We start from the raw sequence: 15,725 nt of genomic DNA on the forward strand, positions 1-15,725 counted from the left end.
AACCAGATTCTCCGGTTGCGATCCAGCTCTCTGCTATGGCCTGGGAATGCACTGGAGGATGGCCCAGGTCCTTGGGCCCCTGCACCCATGTGGGAGACAAAGAGGAAGCTCCTGGCTCCTGGCTTCAGATCAGCACAGCTCTGGCCATTGTGGCCAACTGGGGAGTGAACCATCGGATGGGAGACCTCTCTCTCTGTCTCTGTCTCTCTCTGCCCCCCCACCTCTCCTCTCTCTGTGTAACTCTGACTTTCAAATAAATAACTCTTCAAAAAAATGAAGAGGGATGGGAGCATGTTTGGGTGGGTAGGTAGGAGGCAGGGAGGTTAGAGTGGGAATATTCAGTGCTTTTAAATTTGTATATATGAAATACATCAAGTTTGAATACTTTAAATCAAGTTTCTAGGTAAAAAGAGAGGTAAAATTTTTAATAATTCATGATGAGTGAGATAGCAAGAGACAATTCTCATCTACTGAGTCACTCCCCAAATGCCCTCAAGATGGGACTAAAGCTGAGAAGTGGGATCTTCATCCACGTCTCCCACATGGTTTGACAGGAACTAAGGCCTTGAGCCACCCTCCAGGATATACAATAAGGTAGGCCATAAGTCTCAGCTAATTCAAAAAATATGTAAATCATACCATGCATCTTCCACGACCACATGGAATGAAGGGGCAAATGACCACACCAAGAACATCAAGAACATATACAACCACATGGAGACTGAACATGCTCCTGAATGAACTGTGAGTTATAGAAAAAATTTAAAAAAGATGGAAACGATTAAAGATGACAGTAAAACATATCAAAACTTATGACATACGGAAAAAGAGTATTAAATGGAAAGTTTAGAGAAATTGGTGCCTATATCAAGAAATTGGAAAAGCATCAAATAAGTGAGCCACCAATGTAGTGCCCTTGAAAAACAAATGATATCCATTGCAAAATTATCAAGAGGAAAGACATAATTAAAATTAGAGGAGAAATAAACAAAATTGAAAGCAAAAAAGAATATGAAAATCAGTGAAATGAAGAACTTGCTTAAAAAATTTATACACTCTTGGCCCAAATATCTTTAAAAAAAAAGAAGACCCCAATCAGTAAAATCAGAGATGAAAAATGAAAGGTAACAACAGATACCACAGATGATTAAAAGATTTACCCATCAGGAGCTAATACAAAGGACTGTATGCCAACCAATTAAAAAGTCTGTCTCTCCTACTCTGCCTATAATTCTGCCTCACAAATAAATAAATAAAACTTTCAAATAAACCATAGGCTTATTTCAATAGATGCAGAGAAAGCATTTGATGAAATACAACATCCTTTCATAATGAAAACCTTAAGGAAACTGAGTATAGTAAGAACATTGCTCAACATAATCAAGGCAATTTATGACAATCCTATAGACAGCAGCTTATGAATGGGGAAATGTTGGAAGCATCCCCGTGAAGAGCTGGAATCAGACAAGGATGACAACTTGTGCCCTTGCTATTCAATATAGACCTGGAAGTTTTAGCCAGACCTATTAGGCAAGAAAAAGAAATCAAAGGATACAAACTGGGAAGGAGGGAGTCAAATTACCCTTACTTGCAGATGACAGGATTCTATACATAGGGGAAATAAAAGTCTCTACGGAGAGACTACTAGAATTCATAAAAAGAGTTTGGTGAAGTGGCAAGATATAAAAGTAACACAAAAATCAATAGTCTATATATAAAAAGCCATGGCTGGGAAAGAACTTCTAAGAGCAATCCCATTCACAATTGCTATAAAAAATTAAATACCATGGAATCAATTTTAACAAGGATGCCAAAGATATCTAATATGAAAATTAGCAAACATTAGTGAAAGGAACAAAAGCCACAGAAAATGGAAAAATCTTTAATGTTCAAGGACTAAAATAATCAATATTATCAAAATATCCATAGTACCAAAAGCAATTTACAGATTAACGTGATCCCAATTAAAATGCCAATTACATTCTTTACAGATCTAGGGGGAAAAGATGCTAAAATTCAAATGGAAACACAAGAGACCAGAATAGCTGATGGAAACTTCAAAGCCAGAAGCATCACAATACCAGAATTCAAGACATACTTCAGGACAGTTACAATCAAAACAGCCTGATACTGGCAAAAACTACACATGTGGACCAATGGAACACAATAGAAACTCCAAAACTCAATCCACACATCTACAAATAATAAAAATCCAAACATGTGACAAAGTCAGTCTCTTCAAAAAATGATGTATAAAAGGTGGATCTCCCATGCAGAAGTATGAAAATAAAAACTTACCTTATTCTGATACAAAAATCAACTCAAAAAGGATCAAGGACCCAAATGTACAACCCAATACCATCAAATTCTTAGAGAACATTGTGGAAATGATGCAAGACATTGCCATGTGCAGACTTCTTGGAACCCAGAAGCACAGACAACAAAAGCAAAAACACACAAATGGGATTACATGAAGCTGAGAAGCTTTTGCACTGTAAACAAAAACTTAGCAAAGTGAGAGAAAATCTTTGCAAACTATGTAACTGATAAAGTGTTAATTTCCAGCATGTATAAAGTACTCAAGAAACTCAACAACAACAAAACAAACAATGCAGTTAAGAATGGGCAACAGACTTGAACAGAAATTCTTCAAGGAAGGAAATTCAAATGGACAACAGACACATGAAAAAATGTTCAGGATCACTAGCCATTAGGGAAATGCAAAACAAAACCACAATGAAGTTTCACCTCACCACAGTCAGAATGGTTCACATACAGAAAATCAACAAACAAAAAATGCCGGAAAGGATGTGGCAAAACAGTACCCTAGGGACAGACCTGTGCTGTGGTGCACGTGGTGAATCCTCCTCCTACGGTGCTGGCATCCCATATGGGCACCGAGTCTAATCCCAGTTGCTCCTTTTCCAGTCCAGCTCTCTGCTGTGGCCCAGGAAGGCAGTGGAGGATGGCCCAAGTGCTTGGGCCTCTGCACCCATATGGGAGTCCAGGAAGAGGCACCTGGCTCCTGGCTTTGGATCAGTGCAGCTCTGGCCGTTGGGGGATTTGGAGGGTGAACCATTGGATGGAACACTTTTCTCTCTGTCTCTCACTCTCACTGTCTGTAACTCTTCCTCTCAATTATTAATATAATTATAATATTAATATTATTAATATTAATAACACATAATAATAATATAATAATAATACAGTACCCTAATCCATTGGGAATGTAATCTGGTGAAGCCATTGTGGAAGACAGTATGGAGACACCTCAAAAGGCTGAAAATAGATGAATCATATGAACCAGAAATGCCACTCATGGGAATTTACCTAAACAAATTGAAATCAGCAGATGAAAGAGTTATCTGTACCCACGTTTATGGCTGCTCAATTCACAACAGCTAAGATATGGAATCAACCCAGATGTCTATCAAATGACGATCAGATAAAGAAATTATGGAGGCCAGCACAAAGTGGGTTAAGCCTCCTACTTGATGCACCAGCATCCCATAGTTGTGCCTGTTCGAAGCCTGGATGCTCCCTGATGAAGGCCTAGGAAAACAGTAGAAGACGGCCCAAATCCTTGGGCCCTTGCACCTGTGTGGAAAACCCAGAAGAAGCTGCTGACTCCTGGCTTCACAGCAGCCCAGTTCTACCCATTGCATCCATTTAGAGAGTGAACCAGAAGGAAGACCTCTCATTCTCAGATGGAAGACCTCTCGTTCTCTATCTCTCCCTCTCTCAACTCTGCCTCTCAGAAAAATAAATCTTGAAAAAAAGTAACTGTGGTATATATACACTATGAAATGCTATTCAGCAGGAAAAAATGCAATGAAGTCTTTTGCAACAAAATGGATTTAACTAGAAAACATTATACTTACTGAAATAAGCTAGTCCCCAAAAGACAAATCCCACATGTTGTCCCTGATCTGCGGTGACTAAGAGAGTATTTAACAGGTAATAATGTGTAGGAATAAAATGAGTATTTTGAGATATGATGCTTTCTTTTACAAGCCTTGTCTCACTTTGAGGAACAATTTATTTTCTTCATACTATTTGTTGAACTTTTTACTTAGTGAATAGTGACTATTATGAGTATAAAGTTACCTGAAAATATTTTTCTATTAGAATTAACAGTGGAAACAGGAGAGGGAAGAGGAAGAAGTATGGAAGCATGGGCTAGAGGAAGCGTTGGGTGTGAAGAATCAATACGTTCCTGAATATGTATATGGCAAGTACATGAAATTTGTTTACCTCACATAAAATTTTTAAAAACTAAATCAGTCTCTAACAAGACTGACAAAGAAAAAAAGAGAAAAAAACCTCAAAGCCTCAAATAAATAAGATTAGATGAAAAAGCAGACAGTATAATCAACACTACTGAAATACAAGTCTTCAAAAGAAACTGCCATTCAATACTATATGCTAATAAACTGGAAAACTGAGGAAAATGGAGAAGTTTTTCAATACAAATAACTTACCAAATTTAATCCAGAAGATAAAGACAATCTAACAGACTCATAAAAAGTAATGGCATTGTAGCAGTAAGCAAAATTCTTCCATCAATAAAAAGCCCATGACTTGATGGCTTTACTATCCAATTCTACAAAACATTTAAAGATAAACTCCAACAATCTTCAGACTATTTGGAAACACTGAACAGGATGGAACACTGTCAAATACTTTTTAGGAGGCCAACATCCCTTTGATGCCAAAAACAAACCAAGACACAAAATGGAAAGAATACTACAGGCGTATATTCTTGAAGAACATAGATAAAAAGATTCTCAACAGAGTACTAAATAAACAATTGAAAACATCAAAAAACTCATACATAACTATCACTCGGAATTGATCCCAGAAATGCCATGGTGGTTCCATATTTGCAAAACAATAAATATCATAAATTAACATAATAAAAGAATAAAAACCTTACTCTCATTAGATGCACAGAAAGCATTTGATATGATTCATTACCCTTTCACGGCACAAAAAAAACCTCCACACATTAGGCATAGAAGGAACATGCCTCAAAAACATAAATGTGATACTTGACAAAGAATCAGCCAATATTATAGTGAATGAGGAGAAGATGAACGCATTTTGTCAAAATCTGTAACAACACAAGGACGTCCACTCTCACCACTCTAACTGAATACAGTACTATACATTTTCACATTTTTTAAAGATTTACTTCATTTTCTTGGAAGGCACAGTTACATACAGAGAGAAGGAGAGAGAGAAGGAAAGAGATCTTCCGTCTGCTCACTTCACTCCACAAATGGCTACAACAGCCAGGGTTCATCCACAATGAGACCAGGAGCCAAGAGCTTCTTCTGGGTCACCCACAAGGGTGCAGAGGCCCAAGCACTTGGGCCATCCTCTGCTACTATCCTAGATGCATTAGCAGGGAGCTGTATCAGAGGTAGAACAGCCAGGATTTGAACCAGAGCTTGTATGTGATACCACAGTGCCAGCCCCATGTTTTATTCTTAAACTTCTTACTTGATGAAGCATTTACCAAAGTCATGTCATCAATGTTTTTCATAAGGTTTATGTATTCATTTGCCAACAGAGTGAAAGAGGCACAAAGAGAGATCTTCTACCTGCTGACTTACTCCTCAAATGCCCCCAAAAGCCAGGACTGGGCCAGGCAGAAGCCAGGAGCCAGGAACTACATCTCTGTCTACAATGTCGGTGGCAGGAATGTTGGGCCATTATTTGTTGCCTCCCAGGTAAATTACCAGGAAACTGAATTGGACATGGAGGACCTGGGACTCATACCAGGCAGGTTGATGCAGGATGCTGACATCCCAAATGTCAGATTAACCTGCTGTGCCTCATGCCCACCCATTTCTAAACTTTTCTGATTATTTACTCCATTTAGTCGAGTTGGGATGCTGTAAGAAAACGCATTACACTGGGAAGTTTATAAGCAACAGGGAGTGAACCAGCAGATGGAAGTCTTTTCTCTCTGTTCCTTCTTCTCTCTGTCTGTAACTCTGCTTCTCAAATAAGTGAATAAAACCTTTTTTTAAAAAATAAGGGCAGTGATAGCATTCTCAGAAGATCTGCCCTCATGATCCAGTCACCTCCCAGCACACCTGCTCCTAAATAACAACACATTGAGTATTACGTTTCAACACATGCATATTGAGGGACACATCATTTAGCAATAGCTACCCCAAATCATTTCTTATGAACCCCCAATGAGTATTTAATTATAAAAACTCATTATAAAGCTTGTAAAATATGCCTTAAAATACTACAGATGATATGATTTTGTAAAGATAACTTATATTACTAATGTATTTTTACCTGGCAACCCCAAAAAGAATCTGAAACTATACAGATACTAATGGGAGAATTCTAAGATTGGCCATATGCACTGTGCAAAAAGACCACTGTTTCAGTCCTGTTCACTGGTCATGTGAATGATTTTGGTGAAAATTTACCAGTGGTTGCAGGGTTGATATTTTTTCAGTTCACAAATTATTGTCAAGAATCAGTTTAGGGGCCAGCGCTGTGGCATAGTGGATGAAGCCACCACCTGCAGTGCTGGCATCCCAAATGGGGCACAGGTTCGAGTCCCGGCTGCTCCACTTTCAATCCAGCTCTCTGCTATGGACTGGGAAAGCAGAAGATGGTCCAAGTCCTTGGGCCCCTGCACCAACAAAATGTGGAAGAGCTCTCTCTCTCCACACCCCCACCTCTGCATCTGCCTCTGTCTCTCTGTAACTCTGCCTTTCAAATAAATAAATAAATCTTTTAAAAAGGAATCAGTTTAAACCAAGGGTACATTTTTCAAGGTCTTTAATATAGAAATTGGATATCATCAATGAAGCATATCATAGTATGCTTTATATAGAAATTTGTAAAAAGAGATAAAATTGACATTGTATTCTGATAAAACTTTTGATTCCAAAAGAAGTCATAGCAATCATAAATATTTATGCACTGAATACAAGACCACCGGTTATATATAGAAAATACTATTAGACCTAAAGAAAGAGAGACACTCCTAGACAATAAAAGTGGGTGACTTCAACAATGCACTCTCATCAATGGACAGATCATCTAGATAGAAAATAAGTAAAGACACATCAGAGTTGAAACATAACATCAAACAAATGACCTAACAGACCAAAAGCTACATTCTATTCACCACATTGAACATTTTTTCAGGGTATACCACACATTAGGCTACAAATCAACTCTCATTTAATTTGAAAAGACTGAAATCCTATCAAGTAACTAGAAATAAACAAGAACAACAACATAACACTCAAAAAATATATGGAAATTAAACAAGATGCTCCTGAATGAACAATGGGACACTGAAGAAATTTAAAAGGAAATAAAATCTTTCTTGAAATAAATGAAAATGAAAACACAACATATTAACTCCTGTGAGTTACAGCAAAAGCATTATTAAGAGGTAAGTTTTTAGCATATAGTGATTATATTAAAAAAGAGAAATGTTTCAAATTAAACATCTAATGATGCATCTCAAAAACTTAGATAAATAAGATCACAACCTTTAACCAGAAGGAGGTGAGAAATAATATATGTCACAGCATGAATAAATGAAATTAAAAAAGATCAAGAAATCAAAAATTCATTTTGAGAAGATAAACAAAAGAGAAACTCCTCAGAGGGGATTCCAACATGGAGGAATAGGGAAATGGAGGACTGCTATAAGCTAGGATAAAATAGAAAAAAAGGCAAGAAAGTGCATTCTCAGGGGAGACTGGAGATTCTGTAAGAGGAGGAGAGATGCTGTGGGTCTGTGTGGAAGCTGCAGATGCTCAGCAACAAGCACTGATACTACACAAGTCCCAGCAGCCGAGAGCTGGAGAAAGTGCCGGCTCTGAAGAACAAGGTGAGATCAGGCTGCAGTGGCCCATGCCAATGCTGAAATAGCTGCAGAGAGAGCCCAGCAGACTACACTGTCTTGGGGTGTGACTTGGACCCTGAGGGTAACGAGTATCCCCTAACCCAGCAGAAAAGAGAGACAATTCTCCCCATCCTCTCACAACAGCCCCCGACAACCAGCTCAGAGAGGGCAGGCACCATTTTGGATATGCTAGTAGCTGCAGCAGCTCTCATGCAGGCTCCCAGCAACAGTCAGGGAAAAGGCACCATCTTGTCTCAAGTAGCAACAGCCCAGGTGCTGCACAGCAACAGGCAGGGAGAAGGAGCCATTCCGACATCATCACTAGCTGCAGGGACTCTTCTAAGTGTCCATAAACTGGCGGGGAGAAGCATGATTGTGAAAAAAGCAGTGCTGTGGCCAGTAGCTCTTGTGGACATGTATGACCAGGGATTTCACCACAGGGAAAAGTCTGTGTTCCCCACCGACTTTCAATCTGCATGGAAAGACTGACAGGGGGCTGGGAACACACCTATGATTATCATGAGCCCTTAGCCTCTCAACATAACGCAGGCTCTGGAGCTCAAACTGCCTAAGTGGAGCACCCATAGGCAGCTGGCTCTCAGAAGTTCTCAGCCTCTCCAAGGACAGAACAGGTTAGTGCGGTAGAGTGGGTCTTCTGCACCCTGTGTCTGTGGGAGCTCTGGTACTGAGACTGTGGGAACCCAGGCATGCAGGAGAGGGTGCACGGTGTAGCTGGTTTCTGGGAAAATACTTGGGTAGCTCCATAAGCTCAGCACCCTGGCTGCCTGGGGTGGGTCACTGCAGCAGGATCTGTGCTCACACTGAACACTGCACAGACCCTTTGTGGCAATCATGCAGAACCACAGAACCACAGAACCACAGATGAGAACAGCACCCACTGAGGGTTAACAACAGAATTCATGAGGCAAATCTCTGGAAAATTAACAAACAAAAAAATGAAGAAGAGCAAATTAAAAAAGTGAAAAATAGGTTGGAGATGTATGGGATACCACCAAATGACACAATATAGGGTCTTACGGGTTACTGAAGGCATGGAAAAAGAAAATGGATTAGAAGGCCTTTTAGTGAAATAATTACAGAAAACTTCCCGAATCTGGAGAAAGAAAGTATGTCCAAGTACTAGAAACACACAGCACTCTTAATATACATGACCAAAAAAGACCTTCACCATGACATATTGTAGTCAAATGCTCCACAGTAAAACATAGAGAAAAGATTCAAAGATATGCATAAAGGGAAATGTCAGATTACTTTCAGAGTATCTCCAATTAGACTCACAGCTGACTTCTCATCAGGAATTACTACAAAGAGCTGTAGCCAAACACATCAGGAAACCTAGAAGAAAAACATTCCTGGACACACACAACCCACCAAAATTGACCCAGGAACACACAAAAAAGCAAACATACCAATAAACAAAAAAGAAATTGAATCAGTAATGAAGATACTCCCAACAAAGAAAAACCTAGGATTGGACAGTTCCACTGCTGAATTCTATTAGACATTCAAAGAAGAACTAAAACCAATTCTTCTCAAGCTATTCAAAACAACTGAAAGAGAGGGAAGCCTTCCAAACTCCTTCCATGAAGACAGCATCACCTTAATTCCTAAATCAGAAAAGGATACAACAGAGAAAGTACACACAAATGTCCCTAATAAGCACACACAAAAATCATCATCAAAATACTAGCCAGTTGAATACAACAACATATAAGAAATGATCATTCATCTGGACAAAGGGGGTATTATCCCTGGTACACAGCGATTATAAACATTCACAAATCAATGTGATACACCACATTAACAAAGTGAAGAACAAAAATGATATGATTATCTCATTAATAGCAGGAAAAGCATTTCATAAAATACAACACCCTTTCATGATGAAAACCTGAAGTAAAAAAGGTATATAGAGGATCCAAAAGACTCTACTTGGAGATTATTAGAACTCATAGGTGGTCCCAATATGGCAGAGTAGGGAGTGAGCTTAACTCTTTGTTTCTAGCCCAGGAGATGATAGTTTAAAAAATGTGGAGAGAGTGTAATCTTAGGAAAGAATTAGTGAGTCAATGGCAGAGGAAACTCTACCGAAATTAGAGAGACAGGTGGACCTACATGGCAGGCATGGATGCACATTGCTCAGGACTCCAGCCTACCCAAACAAGAGCCTCTGGACCAGCACTGGAAAGTGAAGTGAGACAAGACCACAGCAGACCAAGCAGTGGCGAAAAAGCTGCAGAAAGAGTCTAGAGGGAACCAGGCTTGGAGCCCCATGAGAGATACTGTACTAGCCAAACTACAGGAAAAAAAGAAAAAGAATGGGGTGGACACATTTCTCTCTCCCAAATCAGTTTACAACAGCGTCCTATAACATGCCAGTAGAAGGGCGTGATTTTGGATATACATCACAGGTGCACCAGCTCGTATCTCTGCCCAGCAACCAGCCAAGTGGAGACTCCTGATTCTGGTGTGGAGAACTAACAGGTGGCCGATAGCTTGTGACTGTGTGAGGTGCCTGTATTTGGACAGGGGAAAAAACTGAGGGTGTGTGGGAAGACTCACAGTGTGGCTAGGACTTTGAGCAGTTACAGTGGGAGACTTCATATGCTCAGGGTTTCCTGGTTACCTGGTGAGAGATACTGCTAGGGAAACTGATCTTACACTGAGGAATGCACAGATCCTTTGTGTGGACCTTGGGACAGAGCGGATAAATATAATACAAACTTGGGCTAGCACTCTAGCCTGGGTCTCCATTGAGGAGAGGAGCTCAGCTGCACAGAATAAATTCCCTTTTGATAAGAGAGAGAGAGAGAGAGAGAGAGAGAGAGAGAGAGAGAGAGAGATTTGCCACAACAAACCTGGGTGTGTCACCTTGGGCATTCCCTTATCCCTGGAGAACTGAACAGAGCTCTCTGGCCACACCCACTACAAGCCTCTAGATATTCACTAAGAAAACCTTCCACTTATCTACACATAGTCCAAAGATAAAAGTTGCCACAGCAAAAAAAAAAAAAAAAAAAAAAAGAGAGACAGAGAAAGAGAAAAACAACAAATATCTCCACAAATGCCAAACAATAAATACACCAATTCAAGAAACAAGAATAGGAAGACAATATGATGCCCCCAAAAGAACAAGACATGTTGGAGCCAGAACTGTGGCATAGTGGGTAAAGCCGCCATCTGCCGTGCCAAGATCCCATATGGGTACTACTTCAAATTCTGGCTGAACGATTTCCAATCCAGCGCTCTGCTCTGGCCTGGAAAAGCAGTGTAATACGGTCGAAGTCCTTGGACCCCAGCACCCACATGGGAGATCTCCATAAACTCCTGGCTCCTGGCTGCAGACTGGTGTACAACAGCCATTGTGGCCAACTGGGTACTGACAAGCTGATGGAAGACTTCTCTCTCTCTCTCTTTCTCTCTGCCTTTTCATCTCTCTCTGTGTAGTGCTTTCAAATAAATAATAAATAAATCTTAAAAAAAAACATGAAACTTCAATACTAGATTGTGAAGATGATGAGATAGAAGAAATGAAGAAATGGAATTCAAAAATTGATTGTAATACACAGAAGTAATCAGAAGCAAATGCATGAACTACTGAAATCCATATTGGACATGAAAGAAAATTTGTCCCATGAAATTGAGATCTTGAAGAGAAATCTCAATGAAATGAAAAATGCAACAGAACAAACAAAAATGCAGTGGAGACCTTTAACAATAGAATTGATGAAGCATAAAAAAGATATCAGCATGGAAGACCAAGCACCAGAAACTATATAATCAAACAAAAGAAAAAAGAGGAATTTAGGAAACAAAAACAATTCCTTATTAGAATGCGAACATGAAGAGATTGATGCAATGCTGGATAGGGAATTCGAAAAACTGATTGTAGGTTACTTAGAAATCATCAGAAGTAAATCCCTGAATTAAAGAAATCCATAGATGACATGAATGAAAAATTTTTCCATGAAATTAAAATTTTAAATAGAAATGAAATAAAATGAAATGAAATGTTAGAAATCAAGAACTCAATAGCTCAAATAAAGTACATGGTGGAATATCTTAACAACAGACTCAGTGTGTCAGAAGAAAGAGTATCTAACTTAGAAGACAATTTTCTTGCAATTTTACAGTCAAATCAAAAAAAAATGAAGAAGAAGAAATCAGAAAACTTAAAAACAGTCTTGGAGATTTATGGGAAAATATCAAATGACCAAACATACAGGTCTTAGGCGTTTCTGAGAAAGACAGAATGGATTTCTGAGAAGGCCTTTTTAGTGAAGTAATTACACTGAACTTCCCTAATTTGGAGAATGAAAGGGACATCCAAGTACAAGAAGCACACAGATCTCCTAATAGACATGACCAGAAAAGATCCTCACTACAACATATTGTAGTCAAAAACTCCACTGTGAAACAGAGATTCTAAAATGTGCATAAGAGAAATGCCAGATAACTCTCAGAGGATCTCCAATTAGACTCACAGCTGACTTCTCATCAGAAACCCTACAGGCTAGTAGAGAATGGCACGATATATCCCAAGTCTTAAGAGAAAAAAAAGGTCAACCCAGAATACTGTACCCCACAAAGCACTCATTTATCAATGAAGGGGAAATGAAAACCTTCCAAAACTAAGAAAGTGAAAGAACTTGTCATCATTCGTCCAGCCTTACAAAAGGAAGTGCTTACTTAAGGAAGCACTACACACACGAATATACAAACATGGTCATCACTATGAAAGAAGGTGAAGGCAATTCCCCAATAAAACAACAAAGGAAATCCACAGGAAAAACAGGAATATTTATGGGAAAATGGTAGGGTCAAGTCACTATCAACAGTCACCTGGAATATAAATGGTCTCAACTCTCCAGTTAACACACAGACTAGCTTAATGGGTTGAAAACAAGACCCATCTATTTGTGCCTACAACAAACAAATGTCACCTACAAGGATTTGCACAGACTGAAAGTGAAATGATGGAAAAAATTATTCCACACTAACAGAAACCAAAAAAATAAAAAGCTGGTGTAACCAACCTAATATCAGAAAAAATAGACTTTAACACACAAACTGTTAAAAGAGACAAAGAAGGACACTGTATAACAACTGAGGGATTAATTTAACAGATGTGACTATAGTCAAGATATATGCACCCAATAATTACAGGGCATCTGACTACCTAAAATAAATGGTAATGGACCTAAAGGCAGTAATGCACTCCAACACAATACAAATGGGAACGTTCAATACCCCATGTTCAGCAATGGACAGACCAACCAGATGGAAAATTAGCAAAGAAACAACAGAGTTCATTGACATATAGACCAGATGCGCCTAATAGATATCTATAGAAATTTTCATTCTACAGTTGCAGAATACACAATCTTATTACCAGGGCATGAAGCTTTCTCTAGAATAGGGCACAGAATAGGCCATAAAGCATGTCTCAGGAAATTCAGAAAAATCAAAATCATACCATGCATCTTCTCTGACCACAATGGGGTGAAACTGGAAATCAAAAACTCAGGAAACTCCAGAACACATATTAACACGTGGAGTCCGAACAAAATGCTCTGAGTGAATAGTGGATCATAAAAGAAATCAAAAGATAAATCAAAAAATTTCTGTAAAACGAATGAAATGGCAATAGAAAATATCAAAGCTTATGGGATAAAGTAAAAGAAGTGTTAGGAGGAAAGTTTATACCAATTGGTGCCTGTATCAAGGTATTGGAAAGGCACCAAATAAGTGAGCTATCAATAGCTCTCAAGGATCTAGAAAAACACAGGAAATGAACCAAAAATTAGTAGCACAACAGAAATAATTAAAATTAGTGAAGATATTAACAAAACTGAAATACAAAACATAATACAAAAGATCAGTAAAAAAAGCTGCTTTTTTGGAAAAAAACAATATACCATCAGGCCAACTAAACAAAATGGGAGAATACGAAATTCAATAAAATTAGAGATGAAAAAGGTAGCACAACAACATATACCATAGAAATAAAAGGAATCATCAGAAATGATGACAAGAAACTGTATGCCAACAAATTGGAAAACCTAGAAGAAATGGATAGATTCTTGGACATATACAACATACCTAAACTGAGCCATGATGAAACAGAAAACCTAAACAGACCATTAACCAAGAAGGAAAGTGAATCAGTAAGACCTTCCCAATAAATAAAAGCCAAGGACTGGATGACTTCACTGCTGAATTCTATCAGACATTTAAAGGAGAACTCACTCCACAATTCTTCTCAAGCTATTCAAAACAAATTCATTGGTGGGAATCCTCCCAAACTCCTTCTATGAATCCGGCATGATTCAATTCCTAAATCAAAACAACATACAACAGAGAAAGAGAATTACAGAGCAATTTCACTGTTGAATATACACACAAAAATCCTCAGCAAATGCTACCTAATCAAAAACAACAACAGATCAGAAAGATCCTTCACCCAGACCAAGAAGAATTTATCCCTCGAATGCAGGGATGGTTCAACATTCGCAAATCAAACAATGTGATACACCACATTAACAAACTGCGGAACAAAAACTATATGATTATCTCACTCAGTGCAGAGAAACCATTTAACAAAATACAACACCGTTTCATGATGAAAACTCTAAGAAAACTGGGTAAAGAAGGAACATTCCTCACCACAATCAAGGCAATTTATGACAAACCCAGGGCAAGTATCCTACTGAATGGAAAAGTTAGATGCACTCCCACTAAGATGCAGAACCAGACAAGGATGCACACTTTCATCATTGCTAATCAACACAGTTCTGGAAGTTTTACCAGAGCCAACAGAAAAGAAAAATAAATTAAAAGGATAAAATTAGGAAGGAGGAAGTCAAATTATCTCTACTTGCAGATGACATGATTCTGTATGTAGTGCATCCAAAACACTCCAATAAGAAACTACTGGAACTTATAAAAGAGTTTGGTAAAGTACCAAGATATTTAACAAACCAGAAATTAATAGCCTCTGTAATACCCAGACAATGCCATGGCTGAGAAAGAACTTCTAAGCTCAATCCCATTCACAGCAGCTACAGAAAAATTAAATACCTTGGAATAAATTTAACCAAGGACAGCAACTAAATCTAATATGAGGATTACAAAACAATAAAGGAAGAAATAAAAGAAACAAAAATGGACAAATCGTCCATGTTTGTAGATTGGAAGAATCATTATCATCGAATGCCCACACTACCAAAAGCAATTAATAGGTTCAATGCGATATCAATCAGAATACAAATCTAGAAAAGAGATGCTTAAATTTATTTGGAAACACAGGAGACCCCAAAATGCTAAAGCAATCTTAACAACAAAAACAAAGCCAGAGGCATCACAATATCTGATTTCAAGGCATACTATAGGACAGTTGTACAGCCTGGTACTGGCACAAACAGATGGATAGACCAATGGAGCAGAACAGAAACTCCAAATATCAACCCATGCTTCTACAACCACCCTGTCTTTGACAAAGGAGCTAAAATCAATGCCCAGAGCAAGGAAAGTCTCTTTAACAAATAGTGCTGGGTAAACTGGATCTCCACATGCAGAAGTATGAAGCAAGACCTCTACCTTACAGCTTACACACAAATCCACTCAACATGGATTAAAGATTTAAATCGACAACCCAATACCATCAATTTATTACCTGACATTCAGGAAAACCGGCAAGACACTATCATAGGCAAAAGCTTCTTGGAAAAAACACCAGAGCACTGGCAATCAAAGACAGCATTTACAAATAGGATTACATAAAATTGAGAAGATTCTGCACTGTAAA

General features: G+C 38.5%; 1 protein-coding gene across 1 annotated transcript in view; it reads right to left on the reverse strand.

Annotated features, from left to right (window-relative positions):
- Window positions 1–15,725, reverse strand: part of LOC103347041 (trafficking protein particle complex subunit 9) — a 225,767-nt gene that overhangs the window by 108,838 nt on the left and 101,204 nt on the right. The gene's annotated exons all lie outside the window — the stretch shown is intronic.

Source organism: Oryctolagus cuniculus, chromosome 19 (genome assembly GCF_964237555.1).
Source record: "Oryctolagus cuniculus chromosome 19, mOryCun1.1, whole genome shotgun sequence".
In the NCBI taxonomy this organism is placed as follows: Eukaryota; Metazoa; Chordata; class Mammalia; order Lagomorpha; family Leporidae; genus Oryctolagus; species Oryctolagus cuniculus.